The sequence below is a fragment of the Pelodiscus sinensis genome, chromosome 9 (assembly GCF_049634645.1).
Source record: "Pelodiscus sinensis isolate JC-2024 chromosome 9, ASM4963464v1, whole genome shotgun sequence".
Classification (NCBI taxonomy): Eukaryota; Metazoa; Chordata; order Testudines; family Trionychidae; genus Pelodiscus; species Pelodiscus sinensis.
In genome coordinates this window covers 43,524,748-43,541,673 of record NC_134719.1, presented here as the reverse complement: position 1 = coordinate 43,541,673, position 16,926 = coordinate 43,524,748, and the positions used below count along the sequence as shown (strand labels likewise).

Here is a 16,926-nt window from a genome sequence, read left to right as displayed (position 1 = left end):
GGGCTGGAAGGCAGAGCAAATAGCAATAAACATTGTAAAATAGTCACGACGTTGTACCTAACAGAAAACATAACTAATGTTACTGGGTGAGTTTTCATAGATATGCAGAGCAGCGATATTTTTAAACAGACTATTAGAACAGTTGCCAGTTGGAAGAGCTATCATGGGGGAGGAGGAGAGTTGGTGTTTTCATTAATTATTCATTAGTTGGAAGATCTATTTTCTCCCTCAGACTGACTGACATTTCTACCATCTGCTAGAAACCTCATTTTCGTGTGAACAAATCAAAAAACCCTTTCCCAAATGATAAAGGCTCGTATCTTTGTAATGCATTGCCCTTTCAGAGTAATGGCAATTCAGTTCTTCTGGGCTGTAAATAAGGTTGATCTGTTTTCCTTAAGGTTTCCAATTAAACAAACAGGAAAGTGTTACAAACACCAAATCACATATTGAGACGAGCTTGATAGGTATCTTGTTAGGGATACAGTACACTTTGTTTTTCTAAATTCTAACAGAGGTCATTCTTAGGCCCAGCTCCCCTACACACACTTGCCTATATTTAGAAATAGTCCTCTGGAAAAATCCCAAATGTGGGACAGGAACCCAGCAGGCCAGATTCATTCTTAGTATAACAAATGAAATAAAAAGTCTTCACCAAGAAGTAATTTGTCTAGAGTGTTTAATTATCTGGAAATATTATTAGTATTAGATAAAGTGTACTGTTGCAAACAGGAGCATAATGCAATTGAATGGCTGAAAAACTGGCCATGCCCTTGTCCCTTCTTTGAGGATACCATTTAAATACATAAAAATGCTGTATTGGCCACTGGAGGGAGAATTGATGAGGACTGCAGGGAGATGCCATGGATAGGGGCACACTGATGGGGATAGGGAGTAATATGTACTGCTGTTTTTCTAGTTCAGCTTATTCTGAGAATGAATAGAAGACTTCAGGCTCCAGGATGGGGTCAGCACCTTTCAAAGGCATTGCCATTTCTGCACGTTTTAAAGACTAAAACAGTTCCTACGTGACTACACAATTCAGGAAAAGCTTTGTTTTGAGTTAAATAGAAGCTAAGCATTTATTACATAAAGCACTTACGGTTTATGCAGCAACAGATGGACAAACTCTGCCAGCCTGTTTTACCCCTGCTATTTTTGACTATTGGCTGGTGCAGATTATGGCATCCAAAAGGGCAATATGGTTTAGCAATAGGCTAATCCTACAGCATTCTGAATATCATTCTGCAGCTTGCAGTAAAAACAGAGGAAGGAGACCATCGCCAGAGTGCAATCCTGTTTATGGAGAAGCACAATCTGAGGCTGACATTGGCCAGGTTCACTGCCTAAATTATCATGATGTTTGGCTCGTATTCAAGAACGGGCTGAGGAACAGTTTGGGAGTACACATTGCTCCCCAGCTCTCAGGAAATCTAGCACTGAGTGTTGTGGTTGCTAGTAACTTAGCAGGCCTGTAGTTTTTTATTTTGTTAGAACTTCCACTGGCTGTAACAGGAACTTTCCTGGGAAAAGAGCATAGGGTTGGTCCCCCCCAGTTAACACTGTTTCTACTCTGAAGTTAAACTCGTTAACACTGAAAAATAGTCTTGAAGCACCTTCTAAACTAACAAAACATGCAGATGGTATCATGAGCTTTCGTAGGCACAACCCACTTCTTCAGAAAGCTCATGATACCATCTACATGTTTTGTTAGTCTTTTAAGTTTTTCCAGTTACATACTAACTCGGCTACTCCTCTGAAGCTTTTGTTTACATTCGTCTGTATTTTTACAATACATTGGAAATGTTGTAACCAAACTGGTCATGGAAACACAAACTCCCCTCTTGCTTTATTTTGATTTTTTGTCACTGCAGAGGAAAGATGAACATTGAATAACAAGTAATGTGCAGCTCGACTCTGTAAAAGCAGCACTGTGGGGGTGCATTTACACAGCCGGGCTTAATTTGAAATAAGCTACTCAAATTGAGCTACATCAATTGCATAGCTTATTTTGAAATTGGGGGCATCTACACAGCACTTATTTTGAAATAGAGCACTCTTCCTCTGACTTCCCTTACTCCTTATACAATTGAGGTTACAGGAGTTGGAGTAAGAAGTCCTTCAGCTTGACAGAATTTCAAAATAATTGCCTGCTGTGTAGACGGAGACTAATTTATTTTGAAATAACGCCAGTTATTTCAAAATAATGTTGCTGTGTTGACACACCCCGAGAGCCCACTTTTTTATTGTCTCTATGATTTTCAAGATGAACTAGCTAAATTTACAAGAAAGATAATATTTTCATTGAACTTGTAACGCTTTTTCTGATTCATGTACCATCATTAACCATCAATATTCCAGAGGCCACATTCTGCTCTCTACACCTATTGCAAATCCACTGGGCCTCGGTTTCCACTACTGTGCACCTGCTGCAGGAATTTACACCAGTGAAAACTTCAAGTAAAATGCTCCACAATCATAATGATCTTAGATTTGTATTTTAATAGTAAGCCTGAAGACAGTTAAGAACAGTTTTTTCCTTAGAGTTTTTTAGTGGCAATGACAGCGAGGTGATCCATGCAATCTTACCACATCCATCCATATCTTTTCCTTTCACACTCTGCAGAAATACTCTGCAGCAGGTATTTGTTAGGATATAAACAATGCACACTGGCATAAGAATTTATTTATCTAGCTCTGTTGCCCAGTTCTATTGAAGCCTTTTCAAAATATTCCTTTTGTAATTCACATTTTTGTGCAATAGTCAGTATTCATGGTTAGAATTAATACAAAAATGAGTTTTGTGCTGGATTCTGTTTTGTCGCAACAAGCTGGTAATTGGATGAACTTGTCAGGATGAGTCAAACTGAGACAATACATTCCGCTTATTTCCCCCATCCCGCAGCAGACCCTCTAACCTAGGTCACATATTACATGGAGCTGTAAAACATGCCCTGCTACTACAGCAGCCTCCATTTACTCCATGGCTACGTCTAGACTGGCATGATGTTCCGCAAATGCTTTTAACGGAAAAGTTTTTCCGTTAAAAGCATTTGCGGAAAAGAGCGTCTAGATTGGCATGGACACTTTTGTGCAAAAGCACTTTTTGCGGAAAAGCATCCGTGCCAATCTAGACGCGGTTTTGCGCAAGAAAGCCCCGATCGCCATTTTCCCGATTGGGGCTTTTTTGCGCAAAACAATACCGCGTTGTCCACACTGGCCCTCTTGCGCAAAAGCATTTGCGCAAGAGGGCTTTTGCCTGAACAGGAGCAGCATAGCATTTCTGCAAGAAAACTGACAATCTTACATGAGATCGTCAGTGTTCTTGCAGAAATTCAAGCGGCCAGTGTAGACAGCTGGCAAGTTTTCCCACAAAAGCAGCTGCTTTTGCGGAAAAATTTGCCAGTCTAGATGCAGCCATCACTGTTCACTTACATGCCTCAGCAATTTTATTGTCTTTCACATGAACCTCTAGGGAACTTTTTAGAGCAATGTGGATCCTCGTCTTTTCTAACTTTTCAAAATATCCTTAAATAGCAACGCATGACAGATGGACAGCATACCATGTGTATTTGGCATTTATGACATATACAACAATGCCACATAAAAGTGAGAAGCAAAAAAATGCCGCCTACATTCCCCTTGTACACCAGAGCCTGTAAATCTCAAATACATTAGTGTAACATATTTCTTGTCTCTGCTTTTAGTGCAATGAAAACAGCAGATCTCAGTGTGGGCATTTGAGTCTATCATAGTTCAGTACCCAAGTATTTTACTTTCTGAATTTTCAAATCCTGATTTTGCATGAATTGTGAAGCCAGTTTTACCACTAGAGCAGGGACGGGGAACATCTCTTGGCTCAGGAGCTGCTCACCCATAGAAAATCAGTCGGGTAACCACAAAAAAGTGAGAAGCAAAAAAATGCCCCCTACATTCCTCTTGCACACCAGAGCCTGAGGGGCCTGAGCTACTAGATTTTGTAAGCCCCCCGCACTCTGGGGTGGGGCAAAAAATAAGGAGTTCAGGGTGTGTCAGGGAGCTGCTTGGAAGCGGGCTGAGTGTGGGGGCCTGGGCAGGAGGGGGACCACAGAGCTGAAGTGCAAGATTCCCTGTGCTGGAGGGGGTAGAGGGAGGGGAAGCCCTGAGTTTCAGGGGCCAGTTGTAGCCAAGCCGGGGACCAAATCCAGCTCTTGGGCCATAAATTCCCCACGCCTGCACTAGAATGACCATCTTCAGACATGAAGGAAGAACTTTGGATACTGGCACATTAGGGTGGCCTGATGGCTAGGAGATAAAAGTTTAGGTCTGTCTTTCTCACTGATTTCCTGTATGATTGGACATAAGTCACCGACAGCCAACATTTCAAAAGTGGCCTGTAATTTGGTGTACCTCAATTTTGAGTGCCCAACCTTAGTGCCCTATAGTTTGGTTTCACAGGTGTTTAATACCCACAGCTACAGTATACTTCAACTGTAAGTATACTCAGCAACAGAATCAGACCTTAAGGTAAATCATGATCTTGCTGAATTGAACGGAAATTTTGCCAAAGACTTCAGTGGATACAGGAGTTCATTTAAAACTGAGTGCCCAGAAATAAAGGTACCCTAAACTATGAGACCGATTTTGAAAATTTATGTCTTCATCTTTCTGTATCTCAGTTTCCTTATCAATAAAAAGTTGGCACACTGAATAGAAGCTAGTCTCTTCCACTCCTCTCCATAATTAGCTGCTGCTTCTCCACGGCATTGAGATTGACTATTGTACATTCCCTCTAAGGGTACTTCTTACAGTTTTTTGTTGGTTCCCTTGTTTCCTCACACCAGCTGAGTTTCACTTGACAGCTTTGTATGGAAGTCTGTGTTGACAGCTGGCATGCATGTCCCAAACATGTCCAACACTAACTTCTAATTCTAATGGAGGTGAGCTGCTGATTGGTAATTTCTCAGAGCTGATCATTGGTGATACAGTCTCTCCATCCAATGCACAGAATCTTTTGTAAGCGCTTATTTTCAAAGGCATCTAGCTTTCTACCTAAACTTTAATATGTCAGCACAGAGATTACATTTGAGTTGAAAATTCTCAGTTTTATTGTGGTGCTATTTAATTTCCATATTTTAAGTTTGGTGAATATTCTGGGTGCCTTATAATACACCTACCACCTGAGTACTGAGGCTTAATTCATTTGACACCCAGGTACCACAGTGATTCGTGTATTATAAAGACATAGCTTATCTGCTCATCTTTTAGGTTTCTGTATTTCTCTGTAGGAAAAAATGTGTGTCCATTATGACAAGAATGACGTGGTGTCTTTGAAAAGAATGGCTTCTCCTTTGAGAGTCAAAGGGTACGTCTACACTGCACCATTATTCTGGAAAAACAATACTAGCATCCACACAGCAATTGCATTTTTTTGAAAGCTCTTTAAACATCATTCCATGAGGAATAATGCCTCTTCCAAAAAAGCTCTTTCGGAAGAGGGTGTGTGTGGACGCTCCATTGCTGCTAAGTTGAAATAGCCCCTTACCAGGGCTATTCTAAGTTATTCCTTCCCAGTGCCTCCTGCGGCTCTAAATCGAGATGGCATGTCCACATTAGGGGAGCCTGCCTCAGACTCATTTTGAGGCTTCCCTGTGGTGGGAAGATATCTTCCGGAATAGCTTTTTCCGAAATAAGCTTTCAGTGTAGACGTACCCTCGATGACTGTAGATGGCCTGATTCTCTCTTTCTTTGCACCATGTGCAGCCATTTACATTTGTGAATGCAACGTGCTCACAGTACATGAATGGCATCAATTTAGTGTACACACTGAACCGAGCTGAACATTTTGCTATGGGGGCCACCTGAGCTTTTACTATTTGCATTAGTAATTAGGCCTCTGGCTGTGTTAGTATAAGAAAACATCAAGCCAGAGTTCCCCCTATGCTCACATGGCTTCCTATTGTCTGTGTCACGGTCTCAGCACCTGGACCCTCCTGCCACTGACACAGCAAATTATTCTGGAATTTTGGCTTCAAAATATATCATGAAAAGTCGGAAGCTTTTAGCTACCTCTGGTGTCAGCTCCTGAAGATCTCTGACTTTTCCCTGTTGTGTGGAATCTCAGTTAGCTCTATAGTCTTAAACACTGTGGAATTTCGTAAATTGACTACACTTCTTCTAGCTAAAACCATCACAAACCATCTTAGAACGCCCTCCACCTCACTATGAGGGTGTTGTACTCTCGATGGCAGCAGTTCCTAAACTTCTTGCTCACATGATCCCATTTTCAGACTTACTGCTTCCCATGATCTCAGACAGCATGGAGGATGCCACTTTGTAGAGAAAAATGGTGTCCTTTTCACACAATATTGCAACCCCATCTACAGATGGTGTGACTCCACTTGGAAAAATCCCACTTATGGCAACAACTCCTAAATTGGGAACAGGTGCTAGTTTAGCACACTGCCATGCTTCCATCGGTCGTTGCAGACGCTGCATGTGGTTATCTCACAAAAATATCTTAAGACTCTTGTTGATAGAGAAGACAAGAAAGTTAGGAATAAATAGAGAGAAAAGTCAGTTGCTGAAAGGCAGGGATGGGATGGAATTTCCCCATTTTACTTATGCCTTAAATTATGCATTATAATGTACTATATTAGAGATGGGACAGATCTGTCTCCCATTGAAGTCAGTGAGAGTTGAATTGGATCCAACAGGCATAAATGAATATCAGGACATTTTTTGCTGTTTCATATGATTTGGAGTCTTAGTACATAACTCAAAAAAACAAAACATCCCTAATCCTTCATATGAAGCAGCAGCCCCTTTTGATGGTGTTTTGGTTAATATGCAGGTTTTCTAAAGGGCTAAAACTTGAAATATTGCCTTGTCAATTCTGCCCTCAGGTGTTTTTCTTGCAGCTGCCCCGTCTGCATATTTACAGAAAAAAAGGTGAGCTTAATTATTGTAGATCATGAGTCTTCCTTGCGTTAATTAAAAAAACAAAAGCACCCCCCCACGTCATCCCATATCAACATGCATCTTTGTTTGATATGCCAGAAATTGGAATTGTTATGCTGCTAGAATACTACAAAGGGGATCTCTTTTTTGTGACAGCTAAGGGTATGGACTGAAATCCTGCCCACTGAAGTCCATGACAAAATTCACATTGACTTCAATGGGGTCAGGATGTCCTTCACGGTGAATGGAGAGTTAGTTCATGTTTGTTATATGGTGAGCAATTATTTGAGTTTTGGATAATTCATTTTATTATACTGATGGCTGCTTTACTGCCATACTTCAATGAATTGTAGATACGTTACAGTAATTTCCTAGTTGGCTATTTTAAATGTCCCAGATGGTGAAGTTTTCATCACTTTCTTTAGAGAGTATTTGACAGCCTACTATATCTGATTGCCAAGAAGTATTTCCATATATTCAGCCTATACTATGCTAATATTAATTCCATTGCTATTTAGGTCCTTTTTATTTATCTGCCCTCTATAGCACCTGCAACTCCTTCCAATTTAGAATCATCTGAAAATTTAATTAGCATGCTATCTTCCAGGTCATTATTGAAGTGGGGATCCAATATTGATCCATATGGTACATAACTAGAGATGTCTTCCCAGCTTGATACATTGTCCTTTTTTATCCTAGTCCTTTTGTTAGATATCAATCAGGCCACATGACTGCTTCTGTCCAAGCTGACCTGAATTAATGTTTCATGTAAATTTTCATTACCTACAATTTCAAATGCTTTCCTAAAATACCAATAGATTTCCTCCTCCTCCCCCCCCTGAAATTTCCTGGATCCATTATTTTTGTAACCTTGTTTTTAAAAAAATGCTGTCTAGTTTGCACAGAAAAATATATTCTCCATAATCTCATTAACATTTATTAATAACTAACATTAGGATTCTATTATGAGTATTTTTAGTACAAGTCTGGGGCAGTTTGCAGGTAATAAACAAAAATTAATAGAACTCCATGGCCTGTTCCTGATTTTTAGAAAAAATAGCCTGGAAGAGGGATGGAAAACGAAGAGGGGTGGAAACCAGAGCACTGCTGAAGTCTTGTGGCTGATCCAGCCCCACTGCTGCTACTGAAGCAGGGGCTGATCACTTCTGCGCTAATCCCAAAGGGCCTGACCCAACTTTGGCCACTGCTCCAGCTGGCTGGGAACTGCTGTTCTGATGGCACCAGGGCTGACCACCACCCAGCTGTTCTGGAATCTCCTAGTACCACTGTTCTGACAGCTCTTGGGCTGACAGCGGGCTGCTGTTCCAGAGACTCAGGAACAGCACAAGGCACAAGGTTTGACTGCTGGCAAACTCCTCCAGCCATGCTGCTGCTCCTATAGCAGGGTCTGTCCACTCTGCTCCAGCGCCAGGCATGCTGACCCAAACCCAGCTGCCACTTTGGCCTTGGGGCCATTAGTCCTGTGGCACAGGGTCTGTCAGCTCCTCCAGGCTGCCTCAGAAGAAGTTATGGGGGTCCTAGAAAGTCTCAGAATTCATGACCTCTGTGACAGAATCATATCCTTATTAATAGCAAGTGTAAGGTATACATTCTAAGTGAATATTACGGACCATCAAATCTAAACAGGGAAACACAGGCCAACAACTTGGGTATTGCCAGACCTGAGAGCCACTAAGCCTAGATCACATTCATTTCCAATGGTTGACTGAAGGCTGATAGGAAAATTCCGGTCAACGGTGTCTTAATTTCAGTTAATTTCATGAGAATATAAGCAGGCTGCTTAGAAGAGATGGGCAGAGGCCTTATGCCTACTGTTCCCAATCAACTGAAAAGAGGCAGAGTCAAAGAGAAACTCTGGCCAGCAGCCACATTTTCCCAATGGACTTTCAAATGGAAAACAGATAAAAATGAATGATGATAAGCAGTGAACGAATACTCTCATTCACACTCTGTGCAGATGAATTGCCTATCACTGTAGTCAAGTGGACCTGAGACATGCTGAGCGGTAGCTCAGTAGCTGCTTCAGTCTAGGAACAGCCTTTATTACCTATCAATAATGATGACAGGCCTTCACCTCTAGCATGCAGCTTCTTAGCTATGCTAACCGAAAACACACTCAGGAAACTGCCACACTCAGGAAACACAGAAACCTTGAATCTTCAGAACAATTGCCAGGTTTGTCAGTCAACAGGGCCTCTCTTTCACTTTCGAATGATGGGAATTTACTGCTGCAGGGAAGGATTAAAATAGCCTGTGTTTGTTTATTAATATAACAACCAAAAGTGTGTTAGGTGTTACCTACAGGCATATAGGATGACAAAGTCCTTGTCCAGAAGAATACATGGTTGACAGACTGAGCTGCAAACACAAGCACAGTGCTTCCCACTGTCCCAGTCACTACAGTGGGACTGCTTACTGTAGTTAGTGCTACGCTAATTAGTAAGGTCCCCATTCTATAAAAAGCTCTGTGTGGGTGGAGCATCATTGACTTCAGTGGAGCTCTGGCTAAGTGCTGGGGCTCTTCTGTGCAGAACTCATTGAGGAAGTAGTGGTTAAACAGATAACAGATAGACTAAGGCAGGAAAAGGAAATGGGGAGAAATGAGTTCTGGAAAAGAAACCATCATGTTGTTCTGCATTTGTAAAACATCTAAGCCAATAGGGTCCTGGTACAGGATCAGAGCTCACAGGCACTAGTGCAATACAAATAATTAATAAAGCATTATGTGCCTTTTAAAAAAATTGAAGTATAAAGTATTAATTTTAAATTTGACAAGAGGGAAACAGCCAAGAAAATTTCCAAAATCATCCCTATAAAAACATGATTTAACATAAAAGCCAACAAAATAAATGAAGGAACTTGGAGACTGCCATCTTGCTAGGAAGTAGCACAAAGCAGAACTAATGAAATTTCACTGAAAACTCCAGTGAATAAGAGAAGCAAGAAACGATTTGAAGGCTGTTATCAATGACATTTCAATATGTAATTCCTTCTTAAATATAACATTCTTCTAATAGAAATATTCATTTTTTTCCTTTTGTAGCTGCTGTCCAGGGTTTTTAAAAGCAAAACAGTAATGTTGGGGTATTAATGGTTTTTACAGGAATATTTAGCTAAATATGCCACTAGTGAGTAGGTAAATGAAATGTTAGTAAGAATTATGTGAAATATTCATACTAAATCTTAAAGCCTATTCAAATTAAGTTTTTGGTTTCAGGGATGTCATCTTCAGCTGGTGCTTGTGAAAGAATGGAGGATGTGGACTGAGATTTGTAAAGTCACATTATCTGAGCCCTCTCTCCATAAACACATCTTTAGTGAGAAAAGGGTTTCCCAGGTCATGGGAGAGGGACTGAATGGTGGATGTTCCCTTGAAGGATAGAATTAGTCCAGTTCAAATCTCCAAACAATTCTTCAGCAATTGGTTCACTTGAGACACTTGAGAACCAAATTACAGACTTCAGTTTTTGACTCTCTCACTTAAATATGTATTACTGACCAAGAAAAATAATTTTGAACAGTTAGGATATAATGAAGACATTCCCAAATAGCTCTTGATCCTGAGCAGTTTGGGGAATATTGGAAAATTTGAACACATACTAATGAACTGTTGTGGACAATTTACAAAGTCAAGGAGAACTGGGAAACTATTGGAGACCAGGAGGAAAGTAAATGTGCAAGTCTCCACAAACAGAGTGATCATGGCAGTCTTTGTAACCTTTTTCTCTAGTAAAATAAAGGTACATATAATGGTGTAGGGAAAAGCACTAACAACCATTTTTATTTTCATTATGTTGGTGTAAATCTAAGTAGCTTCACTGAAGTAAATGGATTTACCCTAATGTAACTGGAAACTCTAAATTTGTATGACTAAATTGTGCCTGCATTTATACTCTGCAACTTCAACATTAGTGAGGTTTCAGAGAGGTAGCCGTGTTAGTCTGTTTCAGCAAAAACAACAGAGTCAGGTGGCACTACAGAGGTTGCAGACCATAACTGAGGCAAAATGAGAGTAATGGAACAATGAGCAGCAAATAATATTGGTTTTATAAGAAAAGGAAATAAGGCCAATTAACAAAGCCCAGCCTTGTCCAATATTTTTTATAAATTATAAAATGGTACTCACCAGCCACAGCCCCCTTCCAGTCCAGTTGCCCCCTCCCATCTCCCACCAGAGAGGATGTGTCTCCAATCTCCCCCCAGAGAGGTAACTGCCTCCAATTTCAGACCAGGCTGCTTGGGCAGAGATTGGGGCATGGATCCTATTCCCCCAGATTTGTGTAAAATCATAGAATACTAGAAATTGGAAGGGATCTTGAGAGGTCATCCAGTCCAGTCCCCTGCCCTCATGGTAGGACCAAGGACCATCTAGATCATACCTGATAGATGTCTATCTAACCTGCTCTTAAATACCTTCAATGATGGAGATCCCACAACCTCCTTAGGCAATTTATTCTAGCGTTTAACCACCTGAACAGTTAGAAAGCTTTTCCTAATGTCCAACCTAAACCTTGCTCGCTGCTATTTAAGCCCATTTTCAAGTGTGTAAATCCCATTGTATAACCCTTATGGGCTTTCTACTATATATGGCTGGGTATGTCTACACAGCAAAGTTATTTCGAAATAACTTTCCTAGCGTCTACCCAGCCAGACCAGGGGCAGACCAGGGAGGCTCTTAGTGCTCCTTAGGGTGGACGCTCTCCTGCAGAGCCTCCTGGATACTGACAGCCCCCTGATGGACCTCCCTGATGACAGCCTGTAGAAAGTGCAGCCAGGCTCACAGCAATGCGTCCAAGAGAAGCACCAGAGTGCCCAGGGGCAGCTCTGGCTCCATGTTGCAGAGTGCTCTGGTGTCCCGAGTGAGGGCAAGCAGAGCACGCAGAGACAAAATGCCTTGCTGTCCCTTATCAAGATAGACAAGCAAGCAGGGAAACCTGAGAACTGGCTGTCCGGGGGGGGGGGGGGGGGGTCTCTTTAAGAACAGACCTCAGATAGTCTCAGGCAGCAGCCCCATACAGTAAGGCCTGACCTGATACCCTGCTGGAACTAGTTCTGGCCAGCCTTAAATGCGATTTAGAGTCCACTCAGTGTGGATGCACTATTTTGAAAAGCAAAATGCTATTTTAAAATGCATTTTGTGTGTAGATGCGTTATTTCGAAATAAGCTATTTCGAAATAACGCATTTCAAAGCAAGATATTTAAAAATAACACTGTAGTGTAGACATACCTTTAGGGAGTTTGTCTGTCTGTAGTGTGTCTGTCTATCTGCCTCTACGTTTGTTCAAGAACTCCTGCTAAATGGTATGAGCTAGGACTACCACATTTCATATACAGCTCCCTTTTATAACTTAAAGCAAGGAAAGGGTGCCAGGAAAGTGGGATGTGCTTGGAATGGGACTGCTTCTCATAAAACATACAGAAAAGAGACAGAATCACCAGGCAGGTGAAAGGGGCTGGCTGGGGGCGTGCCTCCGCTCTGGGACTGTTCCAATATCGAGCCTCCCTTTCACAAGGAGCCCTTTAGGGATGGCAAGGAGGCTGAAACTGAGGCAGGAAGTGATGCAGTATGGGAATAAAAAAAGCACATTTTGGACAACATGGGAGTCCCCATGGAGTAAAATCAGAGCCTTTAACTTTGTAACCCATTCTGAATTTGGAACAGGGATTTTTAAGATATTTGAGATTTTAATTAGGTGTCATAAAGATAATATTTGTTTATCAATGCAAGGCTTGATTAAACAGCACTGGAATTTTCCTTCTCATAAAAGGATTTGAGCCAGCCTAGTAATTAGCTTGCAGCTTTTTTAGACATGCCACTGAGAAATCAGAATATGAGATGAAACACACTCATTCATATACTGTTTGTAAATGCAACTCAACTTTCGTACTGCAATTATGTGTGATGTGATGTATTGATTCTGAGGTTATGTCTACACTGTAGAGCGATTTCAGGATACTGGAAGAATTGTTCCACAAGGGTTAAGGGATGTTTTGGAATGGCGCTTTATTTCGAAATTATCTTGAAATAAGCTATGCAAATTGTGTAGCACAAATTGCGTACGTTATTTTGAGGTAAGGGTGCAGTGTAGATGCACCCTGACTGGCCACAGGTAACACGGGGATGCACTACACTTTCTTCCTTCTTTCCTTACAGGTATGACTCTTGTCAATTCATTAACAGGAAATACCTAGTAGGTAAGTTGGAAACATTTTCTTTGCCATTTTATGTTAGCTTAAAGATAGCAGATACAAAAAAATCTAATTATAAAACCAAGTTTTTTCTGTATTCTTGATCAAACCATTTTCACCCATTTTGATTGGTGCTGATATCTAAATGATCAAAGTGCCATTTGTTAATTTAATCTCTTTTCCATTTTAAATGAAGGAATTAAGTTTTCTATAACTGTGCACAGTTGCAGGAATTCAGATTCTGTGCTAGCACACTACCGTATTTTCCAGCATATAAGGCGACTGGGCGTATAAGATGACCCCCTAATTTTCCAGTTAAAACATAGGTTTTGGCCTATACTCGCCGTATAAGACTACCCCCCCTTCCGAGGCAACACCATTTAATAACACCAGCCTGCTGGATGTGCCCTAATACAGTACTGTAGCTTCGGCTACATACAGAACGTCCCTGTGCTGATACTGTATGTACCGCGCTGAGCCAATCCCGGCAAGCGGTGTATTCTATTAATGCATACAAAGCCTGCTCGGATTGGCAAAGGTTGTAATAGCCCGCCTCTCTGACTCAGCCAATCCGAGCAGGCTTTGTATGCATTAATAGATGACACCACTTGCCGTGATTGGCTCAGCGCGGTACATATAGTATCAGCACAGGGACGTTCTGTATGTAGCCGAAGCTACAGTATGTTTATACCCGGCGTATAAGACGACCCCCGATTTTTGGGGGATTTTTTTTAGTATAAAAAGTTGTCTTATACGCCAGAAAATACGGTATATTACAAGCTCATAGCTCTTCCCAATGTTCAGAAAATAAAATAATTCACGTATTATACTGAATAACTGTTTATTTACTCTTTACAATACTGTTATATACCCTCAGATCCATTGGCCCAATCCTGAAATGGTAACTAAGGATGTAATTCTATGCTGAAAAGTACTAAACTGTGCAAACACTCCATTGTGTAATAAGGTATTCCTCAATGCAAGGACAGCAGAATTAGAACTGCAAGCAGGACTCCCACTGAAGTTACACCTTCCCCACCAATAAATATTTTGAAAACAAAAACAAACAGAAAAAAAAAACATAATGGCACAGTCACACAGTCACAAATCCTTTTAAAGTCTGTGGTTTTTTAAAACAAAAATACTGCTATTTACAGACCGTTAAATTATATTTCTACTCTGACAAGCCGCTCTGTCAGAATGCCTTCATAAGATTCCACTCACCGAATCCACATCAAATGTTAGGTTCGTAAGTTGAAAATATAACTTTTCTTTCTGCCACTTCCTGCTAATGTAGTGGTTCTCAAACTTTTGTATTGGTGGCTCCTGTCACCGAGGAAAGAGAGGTCCTCCTTATAAAATAAAATCACTCACTGGAGCCAACAGCTACCACAGTCCCTGGGCAAAGTGTGTGGGGGTGTCAGGCAGAAGGAGTGGGGGCAGGGCAGCCAGACCTCCCTCTCAGCCCTCAGAGCTGTGTGGAGTGGCGTTCTGGCAGCGATTCAAAGTGGCCCAGTGCCGCAGTACTAGTGGCAGCTGCTGGAGCCCTGGGCCCCTTTGAATTATCTGGCCCCAGGACAATTGCCCCCTTTGACTCCCATCATTCTGAAACCTCTAGAATATTTAACACCACTATAAATGCTTGATGTGAAGTGGGATTTGGGGGTAGAGTCTAACCCCCCTTCCCCACATATTAACCTCATGACCTCCATAGGGGGTCACAAACCTTAGTTTGAGAAACCCCTGTGCTATTGCTGCCAAGGATCTCAAAGTCAAGGTCTGTTGTTTTCTGGGTCATGCATCATTAGATCTTAGTTCCTCCTGTAGCACTGATACATGGGACAGTCTGGTTCCCCTGAGTACGGTCACTTGCTAGTTGTGGTACTTCTTCCCAGGTGATCACAGCATATCCTCTGTCACTATCATCTGCCTGCTCTTCCTTGGTCTTCCTTACTTTCTTTTTCCTCCCTTGGGTACCCAATTCAGTGCTTGCTTAGCATGTCTCCTATCTTCTAGATGGTGTACCTATCACAAACACATGAGCCTTCTTACTGGATATTTTCTAACATGTCTGCTCTATCAGCTGTGTGACGGGGAAGGCCATCCCCGCACTCTCAGCCCCGAGGCGGAGGGCCTGCGGGGTCCTAGGTGGGCAGAGATCTCAGGGCACGCAGGCCCCACGGCAGCCCTGGGGCAGGATGAGCCGGCAGCCCAGCAGGGGAGCGGGGCCAAGGACGCGCCCTACAGGGCGGGCGCTAGGACCGCGGAGGCGGGCGGCGGCGCGACCAGAAGCGGTGCGCCGGACGCGCCAGTTGAAAGGAGCGCCGGGGAGCCAGGCAAAGGGGAGGAAGCGGGGGTGAGGGCTGGCGGAGTTCTCCCTCTCCCCACAGGCAGCTCCAGGCGAGGAGAGGCTGGGGAATATGACCCCGAACCGGGGTGGATGGCAGGTCGACCCAGAGGGCACCGAAACTAGGATGGCGGAGCGGGACGGAGTGAGGCCGGACGGACTTGACGCCCTAGGGCTAGGAAGGGCCGAACTCGGGTGAGGGCGTTCCGAGCCCGACGGCCGGGGTACTCGGGCAGTGCGCAGGGGGCTCCCGAGACTCAAGGACCGGAGGGGGGGGCTACCCTCCCCTCCCGCGCCGGTGGACTTTGCGAGACTGAGACGGGGGCGAGCAAGAGGCGAGGGGCGGGCTGAGGGGAGCGCGTTTCGCCACAAGCTTCCTTATTCTTGCATTTTTTATTTTGCTTTTCCATGAAATCTGTAGTATCTTCCTCATTCCTCTGAGCGGCTGCCAGTTCCTATTTGTTAGGCACTGTCATCGGCCATTTCTCTGCTCCATACAGCAACATGCTCAGTACAATCACATGCTATACAGGCAGTCCCCGGGTTACGTACAAGATAGGGACTATAGGTTTGTTCTTAAGTTCAATTTGTATGTAAGTTGGAACTGGCTCCAGATTCAGCTGCTGCCACTGAAACTGACCAGGGGCTGACTACAGGAAGCCTGAGGCAGAGTTGCTCTGCCCCCAGCTTCCTGGAATCAGCCTGATCAGTTTCAACAGCTGCTGAATCTGGAGCCTGAGACAGAACAGCTGGGGCGCTGCCCGGTAGGTTCCCACAGGACCAACCCGGCAGCACCCCAGCTGCTCTACCCGAGGTGTCCCGCAACAAAAGCCTGGTCTGCTGGGGGGGGGGGCGCACTAGCTGCGCCCCCTCCCCGCCCAGCAAACCAGGGAGACCCGAGCAAAGCTGCACAGGCGGAGGGACCCCGCTGCCCGTGAGGCTTTGCTTCTGTCTCCCTGGGGTGCTGGGGGGAGTCCCCCCAGCATCCCAGGGAGACCCGAACAAAGTCGCCCAGGCGGAGGGACCCCGCCGCCTGTGCGGCTTTGCTCCTGTCCCCCTGGTCTGCTGGGGGGGGGGTCCAGCGGCTTTGCTGGACCCCCCCCCAGCAGACCAAGGGGACAGGAGCAAAGCTGCCCAGGCAGCTCCTGGGCGGCTTTGCTCGGGTGTCCCTGGTCTGCTGGGGGGGTCCAGCGGCTTTGCTGGACCCCCCCAGCAGACCAGGGAGATCGGGAGAAGCTTTTCTCACCCCGGAGGACACGGGCGGCGACCCGCCACCCGTGAGCTCCGGGGTAAGAAAAGCCCCGTTCGTAAGTCGGATCCGCGTAAGTCGGGGACTGCCTGTACTCTTAACTTGTTGTTTGGTACAAAGACTTGTTTGATCAGATGTTGTTCATCCCCACTGCCAGCACCGCTGCTGGCCCTCCTGTCA

General features: G+C 43.7%; 1 long non-coding RNA gene across 1 annotated transcript in view; it reads right to left on the bottom strand.

Annotated features, from left to right (window-relative positions):
• Positions 1–16,501, bottom strand: part of LOC112545251 (uncharacterized) — an 86,258-nt gene extending 69,757 nt beyond the window's left edge. Inside the window, exon 1 of the long non-coding RNA XR_012905974.1 lies at positions 14,375–16,501. This is a non-coding gene — a long non-coding RNA (uncharacterized LOC112545251). The remainder of the gene's footprint in view (positions 1–14,374) is intronic.
• Positions 16,502–16,926: the final 425 nt, after the last annotated feature.